This window comes from Saimiri boliviensis, chromosome 1 (genome assembly GCF_048565385.1).
Source record: "Saimiri boliviensis isolate mSaiBol1 chromosome 1, mSaiBol1.pri, whole genome shotgun sequence".
Taxonomy (NCBI): domain Eukaryota; kingdom Metazoa; phylum Chordata; class Mammalia; order Primates; family Cebidae; genus Saimiri; species Saimiri boliviensis.
Genome location: NC_133449.1, coordinates 116122730 through 116131482, shown reverse-complemented (window position 1 = coordinate 116131482; position 8753 = coordinate 116122730).

Below are 8753 nucleotides of genomic sequence, written 5' to 3'. Positions count from 1 at the left end.
AATTTACTGAGGCTTATTTTGTGGCCTAGAAATAATCTAGCCTAGAGAGTATTTCATGTCAGCTTGAGAAGAATCTGTATTCCACTGTTGTCAGATGAAGAGTTCTATAGATGTCTGTTAGGGCTATTTGATTTATATATTGTTCAAGTTTTCTATTTCCTTTTTGATCTTCTATATAGTTATGCTATCCATCATTGAGAGTGGGATACAGAAATCTATTATTATTGAATTGTTTATTTTTCCCTTCAACTTGGCCAGTTTTTGCTTCATATGTCTTGGGGCTCTGTTGTTATGTGCATATATGTTTACAATTATTATATGTCTATTATATATTGCTATATATTCCTAATATCTTCCTTTTATCATTATAAAATGTCCCTCTTTGTCTTAATAACAATTGTGTCTTAAAACTTGTTTTGTCTGATATCAGTACAGCTGCTTTAGCTCTTTTGGTTACTGTTTGCAGTGTTCTTTTTTCCTCATCCTCTTACTTTCAACAGATTTGTATCTCTGAATCTAAAGTATGCTCTTGTAGGCAGCGTATAGTTGATTTATTTTTTTAATCCATTCTGCAAATCTCTGCCTTTTGCTTTGCATATTGAATCCATTTACATTTAATGTAATTACAGGTGTAATTTATGTCAGTCTAATTTAAAATTTCTTCTCTGTGTATTCATTCTGGAAAGTTCGTATTTTTATGCCATCAGGGTCATTAATCTTTTTTTTTCTTTAATATCTAATTTGCTATTGACCCTATCTAGTTTAATATCTAATGTGCCATTGACCCCATCTAGCTTATTTTTCATCTCAGACATTATAGTTTTCATCTCTAGATGTTTAATTTGGGCCTATTTTTAAAAATATATTTCAAGTCTCTATTCACAGGTACAATGAAATTATAATAACTTTTAATTTCCTTGTCTTCTAATTCTAATATCTGCAGCAGTTTTTAGGTGGATGGATTATTCTTCTAATGTGGGTCAGATTTCCTTCATTTTCTACATGCCCAGAAATATTTATTTGAATCCAGTCATTGTGAATGTTGCCTTTTTGGCTGCTGGATATTTTCATATTCTAAAAAATATTATTCTTGAGTTTTGTTGCAGGACATGGTTAAGTTCCTTGGAAATAGTTTTATCATTTTGAATCTTGCTTGTTAGACAAGACCAATGTATAATAACATTTAGTATGAAGCTAATTATTGCCCACTGCTGAAGCAAGACCCTTTTGGGTACTCTCTCCAATACTCCATAAATTAGGAGATGTTCTGGTCTGGCATTAGACCTGTGTAAATGCTGTCACTGTTCTCCCTAACTCTCGTTGATGGTTATTTCCCCAGTCTTTAACAGTTTCCTCATATGCATGTGCCAATTACTAATTGTAATTCTCAAAAGAGATTCTCTACAGACCTTCAGAGTTCTGTGTGCACCTCTTTCCTCTCCAGAACTTTGTCCTGAGAACTCTAGATTCCTTGGTCTCCCCAGACTTCCAGCTCTATCTCTTCAACCCAGGGAGTCTGCTAAGCTCTACTTGGCTTCCTTCTTTCTGCACCACAACCTAAAAAATCCCTCAAGGCAGTAAGCTATGGTAATCATGGAGTCACCTCATTTGTTTCCTGTCTGTCAGGAATCACCTTTATTCACTGCCTAATGTCCAGAGTCTTAAAAACCATTATTTCATGTATTTTGTCTGCTCTTTCTTCTAGTTGTTTCAGATGGGATGGTAGATAAATAGGCAGTAACTGTTATTCTACCTTGAAAAGAAACAGAAGTCTTTCCCTGGGTTTCTTGATGGCTCCCACAGGCACCAGATGGCTGAGAAATCTCTAAACCACTGAGGGTACCTTATGACACATGGTTTAATGTAAAAGGAAGTCTACAACATGCTCTTCGAAGTATTCCTTCCAAAAATGTTTAATCTGAATCTGAGGACTATTGCATCCATGTCAGGGCAGGCCTCATGTAAGCCACCATCCTACAACACAGAGCAGTTTCCCCTGAAGTTAGGTTCCTCCTGAATCCAGAGTTCCTAGAGTTCCTTTCTCTTTATATCTACAGATACATGAATATATGTTACACCTATAATGGCATACATAGTCATATTGATGAAGTCAATATTAAAGCATGAATCCAGATTCAAGAGGAAAAAGATACTTTCCTCCATTGTCCTAAAATATAGGCCACTGATGGAGATATCATTGATTCATGCATTTCTAAGTCACTATGTTATCTTTATCTTAGAGACAGCAGGGCCCAAATTATGAGGCAAAATCTTAACTCTTAAAATTCTGATGTGCTTGAATGACCTACTAGCCAGAGTACAGCTAGCTGGGTATTATAACCTCTACAAAGTTTCCCCAATCCAGTAAGCAGAAAAATACGAACCAAATAATCTTCTAAAATGTAGCAATATTATGATATTCAGGAAATTCCTCATGGAAAGGTGGTTTCCCCATAATTTATCAAAATCAAGTTTGGCTGGAGATGAGATGGGCCTGATAAGGAAGGATCAAACTCCAGAGACTAGGTTTTTTCAAGATGTGGTTTTCCCAAGGTATCTCAAAATTATTTGGAGGTACATGTTCAAATGCAGATTTCTACACCCCACTTCTTAGTTACTGAATCACAATGTCTAAGGATGGAGCCCAGAACATGCATTTTAATAAGCATATCTGAGGACTTTTATGAACAATAAGGTTTAAGAATGACTATAGGCAATCCCACTGGGACTAGGCAAGATAGCAGGTTCATTTGATAGGCACCAAAAATCCAAATATGTAGGCATCCAAAATCCATATATGTAGAATTTCTGCTATAGATGTCTGTTAGGCCTTAATCTTGGTATTAAGGGAGTCTGACAGTAAGCAAATGATTATTGTAGCCTATTATAGAGGTGAGAGGACGGCACCATGATGTCAACAGGCAGATATTCAAAAGTGAAGAGATGTGTTAGAAGTCAATAGGCAAAGCTCCAAACAGACAAGATGATGGGCATCAGAGATACAGCAGCTTGTAATAAGAATCTAGTCATGCAGACTTTGGTTTAGGGATTGGCTTCTAATTTCAATAAGGTTGAAGGAATCAAGGTAGAAAAACAATCTCAAAAGAGGGTCAAAGTTAGATACACAGAACCTAAAAGAGGCTTATTACTACAACAAGACACAAGCATCAAGGCAATTGCCTCCTCCATAGGGCCAGGGTAAGTTCAAAAAAGAACCAGCATAGAGACTCATTTGATGCTCAACCACCCAGAAGCACTTGGATTTTCTTGCATATGGCCTGGATTAGTCCAGGACCTGTGCCAAGGGCTAGCCTGACCTAGGGAGCTAAGTGGTCCTGCTGAAAATCCTAGAAAACACTTACCTGGCTCAACTTCCCATGCTCTGCCTGAATTCTGTTTAAGATGTAAGCCTCAGGATGTTGTCACAGGAGTGATGATGGTTTTTCTAAGCAGTTACAATGGCAGCAATTAGATGTAAAAGAAGCTGATTCCTAAACAGAGTAGCTCCCTAAGGGAGGTAAAAGGCTGCTGGATTCTGGAGCAAACACCAAGTTGTCTTCACCTCTAAGAAATTTTGAAATGTCACAATTTAGTCCTCTAGGCCAGAGAACCCAGATGTTCTCTGTGTAATTCTGATTTTCTTTAAAATAGTAGATTACTTTTGTCAGGAAAAAAAAAAAAAAGCCTTTATCGACTGGGCACAGTGGGCTCACACCTGTAATCCTAGTACTTTGGGAGGCTGAGGCAGGTGGATTGTTTGAGCTCAGGAGTTCGAGACCAGCCTAGGCAACATGGTGAAACCCTGTCTCTACCAAAAACACAAAAATTAGTCTGGCATGGTGGCTTGCACCTGTGATCACAGCTACTTTGGGGAACTGAGGCGGGAGGACCACTTGAGCCCAGAAGGTGGAGGTTGCAGGAAGCCAAGATTATACCACTGCTCTCCAGCATGGGCAACAGAGTGAGACCCTGACTCAAAAAATGAAAAGCAAAAAGCTTTTAAGTTTTTTTGTTTGTTTGTTTGTTTGTTTGTTTGTTTGTTTTTGAGACGGAGTTTCGCTCTTGTTACCCAGGCTGGAGTGCAATGGCACGATCTCGGCTCACCGCAACCTCCGCCTCCTGGGTTCAAGCAATTCTCCTGCCTCGAAATAAACATGTTCTTCGAAACCAACGAGAACGAAGACACAACATACCAGAATCTCTGGGACACATTTAAAGCAGTCTCTAGAGGAAAATATATAGCAATGAGGGCCCACATGAGAAGAAAGGAGAGATCTAAAATTGACAACCTATCATCAAAATTGAAAGAGCTAGAGGAGCAAGATCAAAAAAACTCAAAACCTAGCAGAAGACAGGAAATAACTAAGATTAGAGCAGAACTGAAGGACATAGAGACACAAAAAACTCTTTTCAAAAAATCAATAAATCCAAGAGCTGGTTTTTTGAAAAGATCAACAAAATAGACAGACCACTAGCCAGATTAATAAAAAAGAAAAAAGAGAATAACCAAATTGATGCAACTAAAAAACGATAAAGGGGATATCACCACAGATTCCAAAGAAATCCAAACCATCATCAGAGATTATTACAAACAACTCTATGCACATAAACTAGTAAACCTGGAAGAAATGGATAAATTCCTGGACACCTGCATCCTCCCAAGCCTAAACCCGGAAGAAGCCGAAACCCTGAATAGACCAGTAACAAGGTCTGAAGTCGAGGCAGCAATAAAGAGCCTACCACCCAAAAAAAGCCCAGGTCCAGATGGGTTCACAGCTGAATTCTACCAGACATACAAAGAGGAGCTGATACCATTCCTTCTGAAACTATTCCAGACAATCCAAAAAGAGGGAATCTTTCCCAAATCATGTTATGAGACAAACATCATCCTGATACCAAAACCCGGCAGAGACTCAACAAGAAAAGAAAATTTCAGGCCAATATCCATGATGAATATAGATGCAAAAATCTTCAATAAAATACTGGCAAACTGATTACAACAGCATATCAAAAAGCTCATCCACCATGATCAAGTAGGATTCATCCCAGGGATGCAAGGCTGGTTCAGCATACGCAAGTCCATAAACGTAATTCACCACATAAACAGAACCAAAGACAAAAGCCACATGATTATCGCAATTGATGCAGAGAAGGCCTTTGACAAAATTCAACAGCCCTTTATGCTAAAAACCCTCAATAAACTAGGTATTGACGGAACATATCTCAAAACAATAAAAGCTATTTATGACAAACCAACAGCCAATATCATACTGAATGGGCAAAAACTGGAAGCATTCCCTTTGAAATCTGGCACTAGACAAGGATGCCCTCTCTCACCACTCCTATTCAATATAGTACTGGAAGTTCTAGCCAGAGCAGTCAGGCAAGAAAAAGAAATAAAGGGTATTCAAATTGGAAAGGAGGAAATCAAATTGTCTCTATTTGCAGATGACATGATTGTATATCTAGAAGACCCCATCGTCTCAGCCCAAAATCTCCTGAAACTGATAAACAACTTCAGCAAAGTCTCAGGATACAAAATCAACGTGCAAAAATCACAAGCATTCCCATACACCAGTAATAGACTTAAAGAGAGCCAAATCAAGAACAAACTGCCATTCACAATTGCTACAAAGAGAATAAAATACCTAGGAATACAGCTAACAAGGAATGTAAAGGACCTCTTCAAGGAGAACTACAAGCCACTGCTCAACGAAATAAGAGAGGACACAAACAGTTGGAGAAACATTCCATGTTCATGGTTAGGAAGAATCAACATCATGAAAATGGCCATACTGCCCAAAGTAATTTACAAATTCAACGCTATTCCCATCAAGCTACCAATGACCTTCTTCACAGAACTGGAAAAAAACACCTTAAACTTCATATGGAACCAAAAGAGAGCCCACATAGCCAAGTCAATTCTAAGCAGAAAAAACAAAGCAGGAGGCATCACACTACCAGACTTCCAACTATACTACAAGGCTACAGTAATCAAAACAGCATGGTACTGGTACCAAAACAGAGATATAGAACAATGGAACGGAACAGAGGCCTCAGAGGAAATACAACATACCCACAACCATCTGATCTTCGACAAACCTGACAAAAACAAGCAATGGGGAAAGGATTCCCTGTTTAATAAATGGTGTTGGGAAAACCGGCTAGCCATGTGCAGAAAGCAGAAACAGGACCCCTTCCTGACACCTTACACCAAAATTAACTCCAGATGGATTAAACACTTAAACATCAGACCTAAAACCATAAAAACCCTAGAAGAAAATGTAGGCAAAATCATTCAGGACATAGGCGTAGGCAAGGACTTCATGACCAAAACGCCAAAAGCAGTGGCAACAAAAGCCAAAATAGACAAATGGGACCTAATCATACTCCACAGCTTCTGCACGGCAAAAGAAACAGTCAGTAGAGTGAATCGGCAACCAACAGAATGGGAAAAAATTTTTGCAGTCTACCCATCTGACAAGGGGCTGATATCCAGAATTTACAAAGAACTAAAACAGATCTACAAGAAAAAAACAAACAAGCCCATTCAAAAATGGGCGAAGGATATGAACAGATACTTTACAAAAGAAGACATAAAGGAGGCCAACAAACATATGAAAAAATGCTCATCATCACTGGTCATTAGAGAAATGCAAATCAAAACCACATTGAGATACCATCTCACACCAGTTAGAATGGCAATGATTAAAAAATCTGGAAACAACAGATGCTGGAGAGGATGTGGAGAAATAGGAACACTTTTACACTGTTGGTGGGGATGTAAATTAATTCAACCATTGTGGAAGACAGTGTGGCTATTCCTCAATGACCTAAAAATAGAAATCCCATTTGACCCAGCAATCCCATTACTGGGTATATATCCAAAGGATTATAAATCATTCTACTACAAGGACACGTGCACACGAATGTTCATTGCAGCACTGTTTACAATAGCAAAGACCTGGAACCAACCCAAATGCCCAACAATGATAGACTGGATAGGGAAAATGTGGTACATATACACTATGGAATATTACGCAGCCATCAAAAACGATGAGTTCACGTCCTTTGTAGGGACATGGATGAACCTGGAAACCATCATTCTTAGCAAACTGACACAAGAGCAGAAAATCAAACACCGAATGTTCTCAGTCATAGGCGGGTGTTGAACAATGAGAACACATGGACACAGGGAGGGGAGCACTACACACTGGGGTCCGTTGGAGGGAAATTGGGGAGGGACGGGGGGGTGGGGAGGTGGGAAGAGACAGCATGGGGATAAAGGACAGATACAGGCGAGGGGACGGAAGGCAGAAAACCACACTACAATGTGTGTACCTATGCAACAATCTTGCATGTTCTTCACATGTACCCCAAAACCTAAAATGCAATAAAAATAAATAAATAAATAAATAAAATTCTCCTGCCTCAGCCTCCCTAGTAGCTGGGACTACAGGCGTGCGCCACCATGCCCAGCTAATTTTTGTATTTTTAGTAGAGACGGGGTTTCACCATGTTGACCAGAATGGTCTCGATCTCTTGACCTCGTGATCCACTCGCCTCAGCCTCCCAAAGCGCTGGGATTACAGGCGTGAGCCACTGCAGCTGGTCATAAGTTTTTTATATACATACATTAAGCATTTTGTTTCAACCTAAAACATATAAATATACATTTATGAACCAGACTTTCTTTTCTTTTTTTTTTGAGATGAAATCTCACTCTTGTCACCCAGGCTGGAGTGCAAAGGTGTGATCTTGGCTCACTGCAACCTCCACCTCCTGGGTTCAAACCATTCTCCTGCCTCAGCCTCCTGAGTAGCTTGGATTACAGGCACACACCTGGCTATGTTTTTGTTATTTTTTTTAGTAGAGACGTGGTATCACCACGTTGGCCAGGCTAGTCTCAAACATCTGACTTCGGGTGTGATCCACCTGTGTTGGCCTCCCAAAGTGCTGGGTTTATAGGCGTTAGCCACTGCACCCGCTCATGAACCAGACTTTCAATGAAGGTTACCATTGGATAAATGCATAAATCCTTGGTTCCGTCATGCTTAGAGTACTGGTATCTCTAAGGCTAAAAACATGAATTCCTCCATTCCCTCAATGGCACCCTTTCAGCAAGTAATAGCAACTAAATATTCACTGAGTGATTGCTAGGAAGTAAGTGAAGAATCAGGAGAACTGTTAGAGCCATACCAGAGAAAAATCACAAGAAAGGCAGGACTGCAAAGATTTAGTGGAGGCTGTGAGAAAAGGTAAACCCTTGTTAAGTTCATTTGCCTCTTTAGTTACCACTGCTAGATTTATGTGAATCCCTCAGCTATCCTTTCCCAGCCCCCTGGGATATTCACTCACAAAGAAATACTGTGAAAATCAACTGGGTGTTGATTAGGAGCCACTATCTCCCTGCTGTGCTGAAAGGGATACAGGGCTATCTGCAGAAACCTTTCATGACTGGCTGGAAAAAAAAAAAAAATTCTAGTATATCTAGGAGTGGTATCACTTCTAAGTGGGAAAATCAAAGTCAATTCATAGTCTTTTCATACTATTGGCTTGTTACGTTTACAACATGTTATATTTCTAAAGCAAACACCGTAAGAAATGTGAAAAATTCATACTTGACTTAAAGGGAGGGAAAAAGTAAAGGGAACCGTTTTGACAATGAACAGATACACCCAGATTCAAGAACTGAATAAATACATTTGTAACATTTTCTTGCTCCGCCCTCTGGAGCTCTGCCTTTTGTAGTC